This window comes from Panthera pardus, unplaced genomic scaffold (assembly GCF_024362965.1).
Source record: "Panthera pardus isolate Hobbes unplaced genomic scaffold, ASM2436296v1 HiC_scaffold_6, whole genome shotgun sequence".
Taxonomy (NCBI): Eukaryota; Metazoa; Chordata; class Mammalia; order Carnivora; family Felidae; genus Panthera; species Panthera pardus.
Genome location: NW_026526991.1, coordinates 87,229,694 through 87,243,266, shown reverse-complemented (window position 1 = coordinate 87,243,266; position 13,573 = coordinate 87,229,694). Strand labels below are relative to the sequence as shown.

At 42.5% G+C, this 13,573-nt stretch overlaps 1 protein-coding gene across 1 annotated transcript in view; it reads right to left on the bottom strand.

The window, feature by feature from the left end:
* The window catches only part of LOC109268701 (cationic amino acid transporter 3-like), a 44,675-nt gene extending 44,401 nt beyond the window's left edge, over positions 1 to 274 (bottom strand). Inside the window, exon 1 of the mRNA XM_053895445.1 lies at positions 193 to 274. The gene's annotated coding sequence lies outside the window, so the exon portion shown is untranslated. The remainder of the gene's footprint in view (positions 1 to 192) is intronic.
* Positions 275 to 13,573: the final 13,299 nt, after the last annotated feature.

Genomic DNA, 13,573 nt, shown 5'->3' with positions numbered 1-13,573 from the left:
TTAAAATTAAAGAGTTGCAAATATGTTTTGTGATAACAGCAAACTGCCTCTTGCAGACCCAGTGTTTTAGGATCACTAGGTAGCCACACCCCAGGGGAATTTAGTAGTCTTTCCTCCTACAGCCTGACCCAGCCTCTAATCAATACCCTTTAAAACCTTTTTAAATTAGATAAGAGGGACAGGGAGAGTTACCTTCAGCAGCTGTAAAAATAGATATCTGTCTCCTTCAGCATGGATGAAGAAGACCCTCAAATCCTCTCTGATAATGGTGGACGACCTTATCAAACTGGATCCACTATTCTGCAAAATCCATACGAATGTCCTCCCTAAGAAGATATGATACAGAAACTTTCAGAATCTCAAGTGAGAAAGTGTGGCAAAACATGAAGGAGGCAGCAAAGCAGGTGGAAGAATCTGCATGCATTCAAAGAACATGTCTAAGCATACTATATGTTGGGCCCTATGGGAAAAACAAAGCTGAATAGAGCATACTCTGCACCAGGTCAGAAAGGAAAGGCCAGGGAGGAGGGCAGGGCAAAGAGGTGGGAAGGACTCTTCAGGAGACGCACCAAGGAATAACTGCCCCTAACTCATATTTTCCTCAGCAGAGGTGAGACCCTCTAGTCTGGAGGAGAACAGAGTGTAGGCCTCCAAACCACTGTGACCCCAGCAAACGTACCTGCCCTTCCTCAATTCACAGTCCTCTGGTCTGCACCCCCAATCCAAAATCTAGCTCTGGTGGCATGAAATACTTTCTGTTCAAACCCTACAGGGCTTTCACAGCCAGTGATACTCCAAGCCCAGCCTTCTTTCTCTCTGACTGTGTCTCAGTTTTCTTGCCAACTCTATCAACACTAGAAATCACTTCCTGATTGATCGGCTTTTTCTGTCTTAGAGGAGAAAGACCTGAAAAGAAAAGTGGAAACCAAACCCAGTGACAGGTAAGGAGCTTAGCCAAGCAGAGTCAGGATTTGGAGTGCGGCTTAGCTGGGCCCTCAGGAGGTGGGGCCCTAACAAGGCTGTGTCTAAGTGATTTGGGACCATCTGAAGTAGATACATGGGTAAGGCAGGAAAGGGTGAAGAAGGTGGCTTAGCTAGAATCCTGGAGGAAAGCTGGAGATGGGCAGTGGAAGATTAGTGGGGCTCTGAATGGGTGAGGAGGTAGACTGAGGGTTTAAATGGGACTTTGTTGGAGGCTTTGTTGGCATCAAGATATAAACTTAAAAGTAAACAAGCTTCTCAGGGTCCTGAATATGGAGGAGGTCTGGTTAACAGAAGGAGAATGTGGGGAGCTGGGTGGAGCCAGACTATGGTGATTTGAAGTCCAGTCCCAGGACCAGCTAAGAGCCCACTCAGCAGCCCTGTAAACAAGGATAGAAGCAGCCTTCTCCCCTCAGCTGCCTCTCCCAGAATCTCCTACTAGGTTCCTCTACCACCATCCATCCCTGTCTCCACACCCATGTTTCATATCACTCCAGGAATAAAAACAAAAGGGAACTCACTTAAGCCTCACCACAAGAGATTTTCTGAGACAGATATTCAGAGTAAATAGCATATTCTAACTGAATATGCATTGAACATTGTGCTGGAGGAAGTAATGAAAAAGATATAGTCCCTGCCTAGAGAGCTTCCTTCTCTATACAATCATTGCATTGAACTTACAAGACCCTGAAACATGACCAAAGTAAGGTGCCTCCTCCTTCCCAGAACTTTAGTCTTGAAACAGAGGCAAGACGTCTGCATTGGAAAAAGTGGGGCCCACTTAGAGACCAAGGGCTGAATGCACAAGTGATAGGTCCAAGAAGGCATGGGTCTCAAGGAAAAGAGGCACCACTGCCTCTACCTGATAGTGCTGAGATCCTCAAAATTAGTTTAAAGACTAGGGTGCTGATGCATAGGGGCACTTGTACTCCAATGTTTATAGCATCAATTTCAACAATAGCCAAATTATGGAAAGAGCCTAAATGTCCATCAACTGATTAATGGATAAAGAAATTATGGTTTATATATACAATGGAATACTACTTGGCAATGAGAAAGGATGAAATATGGCCTTTTGTAGCAGCATGGATAGAACTGGAGAGTGTTGTGCTAAGTGAAATAAGTCACACAGAGAAAGACAAATACCACATGTTTTCACTCTTATGTGGATCCTGAGAAACTTGGCAGAAGACCATGGGGGAGGGGAAGAAAAAAAGTTAGAGAGAGAGGGAGGGAGGAAAACCATAAGAGACTTAAAAACTGAGAATAAACTGAGGGTTGATGGGGGGTGGGAGGGAGGGGTGGGTGGGTGATGGGCAGTGAGGAGGGCACCTGTTGGGATGAGCACTGGGTGTTGGATGGAAACTAATTTGACAATAAATTTCATAAAAAAAAAAAAAGACCGGGGAGGAGGTGGAGGGAGGGGAGAGAAGGACAGTGGCAGTTACCTAAAGGGACAGGGTCTATACTAACTATACTAAGACAGAGCATTGAAATAGGAACAGAAAGAATTGCTCCAGATGTCAGGAAGGACCTCCAATTGAGGAAAACCTGCAGAGCACATTGACCCTACCCTAACACATCTCCAGTAGTCATGGACCAAGGGCATAAACTGAGAATCACCTTTGTTCCAGGTGTTATGCTGATTAGTGGATGAGTGGCTCAGCCAGGACTACAGAGCCAAAATTTCTAGAGGCAAAAGAGATAGGCAGGATTTGGAAGGATGCCTGTCTTGACAGAACAATAGAGGAAGGGCATCTGGGTATTTGATGTGTGTCTGTTCCAGCATCCTAGGCTGCTTTCCCTGCCTCAAGCTGGGATTTACTCAGATGTGGATCTGCTTGTGGGAAGAAGGGCAAGTGCAGGGGGAGAGGCTGTCTATCCTTGCATCTGGTCCCCAATGCAATCCCTTCCCCTTTCTCCCTGTGCTATTCACTGCCTGCTTGGTAGAGGCTGGAAGGTTAAGGGAAACACCAGGGCCCCAGATAATCACCAGGTAAGTAAGAGAATTTTCCCAGGGCTGCAGGAATGCAGAGTATGCAGAGTTGGGGCATAAGTCTCTCCTGGAGGAGGGGGTACAGAATGAGGGACCTGGCAGTCAGAGCCCATCCAGGTGATTTCACACGAAGTATCTGAACCTTGAGGTGTAGGATGAGGGAAGAGGTGAGGAGGCAGGGGTGTGAGCCAGAAACAGGGGAAGAGGCTGGAAGACACAGGATAAGAGAAGAAAGGAAGAGAGAAGGGGGGCAAGAGAGGGAACAGTGTGGGGAGGCAGAAAAAGGAGACAGACAGGAGGAAATGGTAGGTGTAGAAACTAAAAGGCACACAGAGTGAAACTCAGAGATGTGATGAGAAGAGAGACCCTCTGAGACTGAGGGAGGGACACAGGGAGGGAGAGATCTAGAAGGAAGAGCTGATGGCAGACTCGGCCCTGGAGAATCTCAGACCACAAACTATTTGGAGTCAGAGAGACAGAGAGGCCCACAGACATACAAATCTGCTTGACAGAGATTAAGGTGAAGGAAACAAAATAGGAAGGAAGAAGACAGAATGGGGAGGGATCATGACAAAGAGAGAAGGAGGCAAGTGTGGAGCAGGAGGACGGAGCCAGGTCAGGAAGGAAAACATATTTTCTTTATGATTCTCTTCCATCTCACCTGATCCCTCCTAAGCTTGGTCCCCTCTCAGGTGCTGCTGCGTGATGGGTGTGCCCAGAGAGCTGACAGGGTGAAGCTGCTGCTATTGCCTCCCTAGCCTCCCTCCCAGTGCCAAGTTGTGATCTCAGAGAGCCCTACATGGATATGAAGACTGCCTTCCCTACCCTCTCCCCAAAAATGTTGCAGTCAAAAGACATTTGAAGTTCAGCCCTAAAGTTCTCAGAGTTAATGCAAGCTAGCACGGCCAGTAAAAGGGAGAGTGGGAACCAAGGAGAAAGAGAAACAGAAGCAGCCAAGCAAGAGAGTCTGACAAGCTCTGAGGAAAGTGCTGGGGACGGACTCATTAGGGATCACATGGAGAAGAGGGAGGAGAGGATAAGGACCTGGACTATATCTGCATTGAGAGCTAAATAAGCAACATGCAAAGTATAAACAAATAAGATACTAATGACTGTCCATTAATGTGGGGTCAACCATGTAGACACCTTCTGAGCCATCATGATCAATGAGTTTAACCAGCTCTGAACTAAATCCTGCCCCCCTGAATATAATATGAAATCCACAAAAGGAGATACTGAAGCAGAGAATATAGACCTTGAGGCCAGTGTACGTGCTTGAATCTAGGTTTTAAGGGAACAGCGATGAAGCAACCAGTCAAGTGTGTGAAGACCTATAACTTAGCATGGGAAGCTGGACCACATCTTTTCCCCAAGGCTTTCCTGGAGCTCTGCAAAAAGTAGCTCCCTGGCTCCTCTCAGGGCCATGGAGACCGTAAGAACATTAACTCACGCAATCTAAAGGGGAATTGCTCTCCCTGCCCCCTTCCCTGCCAGCCACACTTGAAGGTCCCAGAGGCCAGATGTCTGGTTATAGCTAGAGCCCAAGTGGTCTCTTTAACAGCAGGAAGGAGGGACGGTGGAGAGGGAATTTTCCAGACTAAAGCCTTTCCTTCTCTCATCTTCTAATCTAGTGAACCCAGAGAGGATACTTGGACCCTCTTTCTTCCTCAGTCTCCCATCCTCTCCTCTATCTTTTGAACAAAGTTCCTGGGAAAATCTGTCCATATTCATGCACATTAATGTCAGCTCTGCCACCAGAATCTGTTCTGACCTTCCCTGAGCCACAGGTCCTATCCTGTCTGCCTCAGAAGGGAGCCAATAATGCTGCTGCCATTGAGGGAGAGACTCCAGAAAGGACTATAATCTGGGATCTAGAGTATGAGTATGACAGATTATGAACTCTGATCTGGATACAAATCTGGGCTCCCTGGGTTCAGGTGTCAGCTTCTCCATTCCCCTGCCTCCGTGTATGTTCCAGTCTTTCTTCCTTTCCTTCTTCCAAGCGGTGTTTTTTTTTTTCCCCCCACCGCACTTCCCTGTACCCACGGTATGAAATCCTTTGCCAGATCTAAAACCTACTTACTCATTTCAGGTGCCAGCCCTAATGCAGATGTTAGATGTACCTCCTGCTTCAGGGAGAGCAAGTGGCCCAGCTTGGACAAGAACTTGGCTGTTTGACTTCAAGGGCTCTATATGTACCCCTACCCCAAACTGCCTGTCCATCTTTGAGGATCAGGAGTGTGTCTTATGTGCACCCTGAGCAGCTAGAAGAAAGTATAGGTCTTCCTTCTGCAACAAGGATCTCAAAACAAAGTAGTGAAAGTACTCTAGACACAATTCTGGACTATGGAGCAGAGAGGTAGGGCTCCTCTTGAAGCTTTTACCCTTGTCCAGCATACCACTTGCAGAGAAGTTGGTCCCAATGGGGTGGGGGAAGGCTGAAGAGAGGTGAGGGCTACAACTTCAATTAGAGGAACTTATTACAACCTATGTAAGCCCTTCGCAACAGTCTGAGGTGTCCCTCAGCATGACCAAGGACGCCAGGGTCTTTGTCAGAAGGCAAACCATTACCCTTGAGCTACCAACTAAAATGTGTTCTCCCAACAGGAAACAAGGTCAGGAAAGGATTTGTGGGTGTAAAGCTCCAGGTTCCAGTCTCAGATTCTTCTTATCCACTCCCAAGCCTATCCTTCCTTCTTCCTTTCCTTTCCTTTCCTTTCCTTTCCTTTCCTTTCCTTTCCTGTCCTTTCTTTCCTTTCTTTTCTTTTCTTTTCTTTTCTTTTCTTTTCTTTTCTTTTCTTTTCTTTTCTTTTCTTTTCCTTTCCTTTCCTTTCCTTTCTTTTTTCTTTACTTTTCTCTTTTCTTTTCTCTCTCTCTCTCTCCTTCTTTATCTCTTTCCAAGACTTTCCTAATGCAACCACTGGTATAAAAGAGACAGAAACTAATGCTACTAACCTGTACCAAGAGGAGTGGGGCAGGGAAGTAGACAAAGGAAGACCCTGCTAATGAAAGAAGTGCCTGAGTCTGCTGGGATACTGGGAGACTGCCTGCTTCTTACAACCTTGGTTGTCTTCAGCCTTGGAGAAGGGATCCAGGAATGACTGCAAGGGGTATAGGGGGTTTCTTTTAAAGTCACTCAGGGGATATCTTCGTCCCCCTTCCCAAAAGCCCAAAAGCCTTGACCAGCTCCTCTAAGGAGTACAGAACCCAGAACACACTGAGACTGACGTGGGAGGTGAAAGGGAGTCTGTAACAGCAATTTGCCTCTCTCTTTGCATACATCTGTATCCATCTCTTCCCCAGTTTCTCACATCCTGGGGCATTATTTCAGAGGCCTCCAGCCTAATCTGTCTCCAAGTATCTAGCAAGATCAAAGCTCTTAACCCCTGTTTTGTTTGCCAACTCCTTGCCTGGAGAAGAGAGGGCAGGGTCCATCCTGAGGCAAGGGGAGGGTCCTGACTTCCCCATGGCCCAAGGCAGGGGAGAGGTTGGGAAGCTGGTACAAAGAAGGAGCCAATCCTAAGGCTGGGTTGACAAACACACCACTGGTGGCAAGGTCTTCTTCTCGTTCTGTTACTGGTTTTATTATTAGTGTCCTTCAAGTAGGAAATTAATTAACTCATAATCATAGTATGATAAATACATGACCATGACCATAAAGACCTTTACTAATCTCCATATTTAATGAAAAATCCTTGTTATTCTTTATCACTAGACCCAGTTTATTTCCTTCAGGTATTTATCATACTCTGTAATCATTTGAACATTTGTTTTCCTGCTTATTGCTTATTTCCCACTAGGAAAAGCCCTATATTTAAATAAGAGGAAGAATGAATGATGAATAAATATATAATATGGGAATAATTAGACTGGCGCGATAAAAATTTACTTATAATACGATCTATTCCTGAAAGTATCATGTCCAGACCTACATTAACAATAATATTCTTAATCAATATTCATAATGCTCCTACTTCTACTTCTCTACCCATGGCCTCTTTCCGGACAACTGTATGCCATACATGAAAGCTATTTAACAATTCTTTAGCTTTATGTTAAGCACTGTGGAGAGAATATAAAAATATACAGGGCACAGTCTTTCTACTCCAGAGCTTATAGTTGAATGAGGGAGAAAGGGAAGACACAATAACTACAACTGAAGATAGTGTGCAGAGAGACAGCTATGGTAAGACTGACAGAAAGGAGTAGAGGAGGTCAAAGGAAATAAATTGCTTCTGACACAGATTATCCCGGAAATTATGGGCAGGAGGTAACATTTAAATTGGACCGTGATGACTGTGTAGGATTTCAGTAGTCGGAGATAGGGAGAATGGAATTCCAAAAAAAAAAGACATAGCTATAGGCAAGTTTTTGTTTTTGTTTTTGTTTTTTCACTTTGGACATCATTTGATACTGAACATCTGTTATTCATGAGAGAGTGAAATGCAAAGACCCGTGAAATTCGAGGTAAGACTGAAGAAACTGGAGGTTTTGAGTACAGAAGCTGTTTGCTAGGACCTGGGTTCCTTGTCAGGTTCCATTTATCTCCACTGCTCCTGAACCCGGACTTGGAAAGGGTGTAGGGTTCAAATGGGACAAAGTACCCATTATGCCTACATCTATATGTCTTTCATTCCCTCCCTTCCCCCCACTGTGTTCTTTATTAACAATGAGATAATTTCTCAATCTCATTACTGAGAAGAACACAAAGCACAGAAAAGTATAAACTACACAAATTAAGTCAGATAATTTGCATACCTGGGGAAGGGGAGAAACCCCTCCTCTTCCATCTCCATAGTCAATTTTCATCCATTTTATGATACTCTATGTCAATAAATATCTATATTTCCTCCTCCTTGGATGAGAGATGCTGTTAAGTGTTATATGTAAAGTAAAGTTTGTCATAAAATCCCTCATAAAAAAGCGTCTCAAGTACTGGCATTGGAAGGTGGGGGTGGGGGTGCCTTTGCTGCATCTGCCTTCACACCACGGGAAGGTCATCCTGCCTCCTGCTTCTAGGAAGTTTGCTGCAGGTTTTCTAAAGAAGTAAACAGAGACACTTGGCTCCTCTTACCGTCCTTGCTTCTGTTGAAGCCCATTGCTTTCTATGAAGTTAGTTCCACAAATGATGAGTTTCTCACAATCTCAAATCTAGATTCATTAATTAGTAAAATTTTTAATTCTCCTCTTTCTGGAATGGCTCAAATAGAAGAGTCCCACTTGGAAGCAAAGAAATAAATAAAATGGCTTCTCTTAGTACCTTCCATGAGAGGGTTGTAGAGAGGGGTGGTGGTTACGTGGGTAGTGTACATACATGGACAGCTGTGTTAGGCTAGAATGAAAAAGAAAGTAGGGGATTGTATTGTGAATACTGTTCTTTTTCTGAGGAAACCTCTTCGGATTATGCCAGATTTACAGGAGCACCAAAGCACCCAATATCTTAGTCGTAAGCTTCCCAGAAAGCTTATTGAAGTTCCCTTGAAAGGTGATAAAAATAAATATCAGGATTTGGTACAAACACGACAACTAAGGCCAGGGAAGGAAGGTAGCCAGTTCCTTATTGCTGGTTAAACTCTGAGGATTTGTTTACACACACACACACACACACACACACACACACACACACACCATGCTCCAAAAGTTTAACAAATATGCTCATGTTTATAGACCTACTGAGATAAATATACCCCACACCTTGCTGCATATTTCCACTCAAATTCAAACACATATGTCCATACAGAAGACACACATATGACTTTCACGAGGTGATTTATGAATGTAACATACCCAGACTCTCCCCCTTTCCAAACTCCTGGCTACAGCCTGGGGCAGGGTGAAGGTAAATGAAACAATGTATGAGAATAAGCTTGCATGTGTCACTAAGTGTGTCTCTCTGACTATGCACCACAAAACAAATAGAATATTTTTTAATTCACTATTTCGAATTATCCACTGTCTTTTAATTACCTGTATGCTATCATGTTTCAGTGATCATTGGTCCCTTACTGAGCTGTTACTCCATAGAGGGTATATCTCAGGGGTTAGCAGCATGAATTTTGTTCAAACTTGGTACAAATCCTAGCTTCACTACTCATGTTGCACAAATTAATTAATCCTCTTGGAGCCTTAGTTTCAATTTTTGTAAAATGAGCATAACCATACTCACCTCACAGAACTTGTGCATTAAACAAGTATTATGGAAAGTGTTTGGAAAAAACTATAGGACATAATACTCAGGAAATGGTAGTTATTGTTTTCATCATCATTTTGTGGGCATTGGAGATATAAAGAAGTAATATATAAAAGAGATGTTTTTTTTCCCTTACGAGGTTTTAAAATTTTATCAATGACACAAGATAAATACATGGAGAGAGGAAGGACACAGAAACCTATAATTACTATTTGACTCATTACATGCAACTCATTCTAAATCTAAGCCATGTTTTAAAATTTCTAGTAGAGGAGGGAGCCAAGATGGCGGAACAGCATGGAAGTTTTTTGTGTGTCTTGCATCCATGAAATACAGCCAAACCAACACTAAACCATCCTGCACACCTAGAAAACTGACTGGAGGATTAATACATCAATCTGCACAACCTGAACCACAGAATTCAGCAGGTATGTGGTGCAGAGAGGTGAACTTGGGGAGCGAGAAGCCGCAGCAGGTAGGGAGGTGATTTTTCAGGCAGAGGGAGGACAGAGATGGGGGGGGCAGAATATGGGAAAAGCATCCCTTCTCCAAAGCATCTGGAGAGAAAGTGGAAAATTAGAAACAGCCGCAGGGACTAAACTAAAAAGGGAGAAAAGAGAAAGGAGAGGGTTTAAATTCTATTAACACTGTAAACAAGTGGAGGGCAAAGCCTGCAACTCTGTAGCTCCATACCTGATGGTGTTCTGGTGGGAAGGGCAAATCCCCAGAAGCAGAGTGGGGTCTGGGAGGTTCTTGGGCCACACGGGGAAAGGCGGTTCCACTGCTGGAAGTACATTTGGTAGAGACTGTTGAAGCCACCTGGTCCCAGCAGACCCCAGAGAACGACCACATTTGCTGGTGCTGGAACAAGGTCATTAAGGGTGAAGCCTGGTGCCAGATGTGTGTTGTGATTTTTCCATAATCCCTGAAAAGCTGCTGCTACAATATCTCACAAACTTTTTCTGGGGCAGGCTGGCATCCGGCAGCAGTCTCGGAGCACCAGCAGCAGCAGGGTCCAGCAAGCGTTCCTGGGTGCAGCTGACATTTGGCCATTGCTCAGTGAGACCCTCCCATAGAGGGGCAGCATGAGTCAAAGCAACAATCCTTCAGAAGTAAGGGGACAGGGAAAACAGCTGCATCTGAGACAAAACTCAGGAGAGAGGTGCTGCCTGAGGCCTGGTCACAGACAGTGAAAACACGGGCAATGGACAAAAGCTGAAGACAGACGACGGGTGTGCGATTGCTAATCTGGGAGAACAGAGTCCCAATACTAGAGACTGGGTAGCTGGGTGATTCCATTTTCACCACTCCTGCGCATGTGCATACACACCTAAGAGCACCACAACACTCCACCCAGTAGGCTCACTGCCTGCTTAGTTTATGAACTATAAAGCAATTCATAGTCTGACTTCTAGGGGAAAATGAAGCAATTTCAGTCCTATTTCAATCTGTTAGCAGGTCCATCTATTCAATTTTCTTTATTTTCCCCTCTTTTTCACCTCTTTTCTTTTTCTTGAATACAGAAAGAGAAAACATTCATTTTTATTTTCAATTTTCATTAAAAATATTTTTCTTTAATTTTTTTACTATATTTTTTGCTTTTGTGTAAATTTTTTCAAATTCTACTTTACATCCCTGATTTTATTTCAGTCTACTTCAGTGTCTTCACTTTTTCAAATTTTCAATTTCCTTTTTTTCTTTTTCTTTTTTCTCTTTTTCATTTATTTTCTTTTTCTTGAATGCAGAAAGAGAAAAACCTCACTTTTACTTTCAATTTTTAGTAAAAATATTTTTCTTTAATTTCCTTACTATATTTTTTACCTTTATATAAATGTTTTCAAATTCTATTTTACTTCCATAATTTAATTTTAGTCTGCTACAGTGTAATCACTTTTTCCAATTTGTAAACAATTTCCTTTTTCTTTCTCTTTTTTCTCTTTTTCAGCTCTTTTCTCTTTCTTGAATACAGAAAGAGAAAAATTTTATTTTTATTTTCAATTTTTATTAAAAATATTTTTCTTTAATTTTTTTGTGCTATATACTTTACTTTTGAGTAAATTTTTTAAAATTCTATTTTACTCCCATCATCTAATTTTAGTCTACTTCAGTGTGTTCATTTTTTCAAATTCTCAAACAATTTCCTTCTTTTTCCACTTTTTTTTCTCTAATCTGTCAAACGACTTTCAAAACCCAGACCAAAACACACCTAGGATCTACCATCATTTATTTGATTTGTGTGTGTGTGTGTGTGTGTGTGTGTGTGTGTGTGTGTGTTTAATTTTTAATTTTAATATTTTTTAATTTTAATTTTTATACCTCATTAATTCCTTGTCCCCCTTCAAAATGACAAAACGAATGAATTCACCCCAAAAGAAAGAGCACAAAGAAACAACAGCTAGGGATTTAACCAACACAGATACAAGCAAGATGTTTGAATCAGAATTTAGAATCACGATAATAAGAATACCAGCTGGAGTCGAAAATAGATTAGAATCCCTTTCTGCAGAGATAAAAGAAGTAAAAACTAGTCAGAATGAAATAAAAAATGCTATAACTGAGCTGAAATCACGGATGGATGCTGCAGCAGCAAGGATGGATGAGTCAGAACAGAGAATCAATGATATAGAGGACAAACTTATAGAGAAAAATGAAGCAGAAAAAAAGAGGGAGATTAAGGCAAAAGAGCATGATTTAAGAATTAGAGAAATCAATGACTCATTAAAAAGGAACAACATCAGAATCATAGGGGACCCAGAGGAGGAAGAGAAAGAAATAGGGGTAGAAGGGTTATGTGAGCAAATCATAGCAGAAAACTTTCCTAACCTGGGGAAAGACAAGGACATCAAAATCCAGGAAACACATAGGACTCCCATTAGATTCAACAAAACCTGACCATCAACAAGGCCTATCATAGCCAAATTCACAAAATACTCAGGCAAGGAGAGAATCATGAAATCATCAAGGGAAAAAAAAGTCCCTAACGTACAAGGGAAGACAGATCAGGTTAGCAGCAGACCTATCCACAGAAACTTGGCAGGCCAGAAAGAAGTGGCAGGATATGTTTAATGTGCTGAATCAGCAAAATATGCAGCCAAGAATTCTTTATCCAGCAAGGCTGTCATTCAAAGTAGAAGGAGAGATAAAAAGTTTCCCAGACAAACAAAAATTAAAGGAGTTTGTGACCACTAAACCAGCCCTGCAAGAAATTTAAAGGGGGACTCTCTGAGGGGAGAAAAGATGAAAAAAAAAAAAAAAGACCAAAAGCAACAAAGACTAGAAAGGACCAGAGAACACCACCAGAAACTCCAACTCTACAAGAAACATAATGACAATAAATTCATATCTTTCAATCCTCACTCTAAACATCAATGGACTCAATGTTCCAATCAAAAGACATAGGGTAACAGAATGGATAAGAAAGCAAGATCCATCTATATGCTGTTTACAAGAGACCCACTTTAGAGCTAAAGACACCTTCAGATTGAACGTAAGGGGATGGAGAACCATCTGTCATGCCAATGGCCAACAAAAGAAAGCCAGAGTAGCCATACTTATATCAGACAATCTAGACTTTAAAATAAAGACTGTATCAAGAGATGCAGAAGGGCATTATATCATAATCAAGGGGTCTATCCACCAAGAAGACCTAACAATTGTAAACATTTATGTGCCAAATGTGATAGCACCCAAACATATAAATCAACCAATCATACACATAAAGAAACTCATCAATAGTAATACCGTAATAGTAGGAGACTTCAACACTCCACTCACAGCAATGGACAGATCATCTAATCAAAAATCAACAAGGAAACAATGGCTTTGAATGACACACTGGACCAGATGGACTTAACAGATATATTCAGAACACTTCATCCTAAAGCAGCAGAATATACATTCTTCTCCAGTGCACATGGAACGTTGTCCAGAATAGACCATATACTGGGACACAAATCAGCCCTAAGTAAGTACAAAAAGATCAGGTCATACTGTGCATATTTTCAGACCACAATGCTATGAAACTCAAAATCAACCACAAGAAAAAATTTGGAAAGGTAACAAATAGTTGGAGACTGAAGAACATCCTACTAAAGAGTCAATGGGCTAACCAAGAAATTGAGGAAATTAAAAGTTATATGGAAGTCAGAGGATTCTCAGAAGATGGTGATGTAGGAGGACACTGGGCTAACCTCGTCCCGCTGATTGCAAAGATTCCACCCACATCTGCCTAAATAACCCAGAAAACCACCAGAAGACTAGCAGAATCAACTCTCCAGAGCCAAGCATAGACAAGAGGCCCACGGAAGAGGGTAGGAAGGGCAGAGAGGTGGTGCATGCTACATGGACTGGCGGGAGGGAGCCAGGGTAGTGGAAGGGCAGCCCGCCTGGCAAGGCAGAGCCCCTGA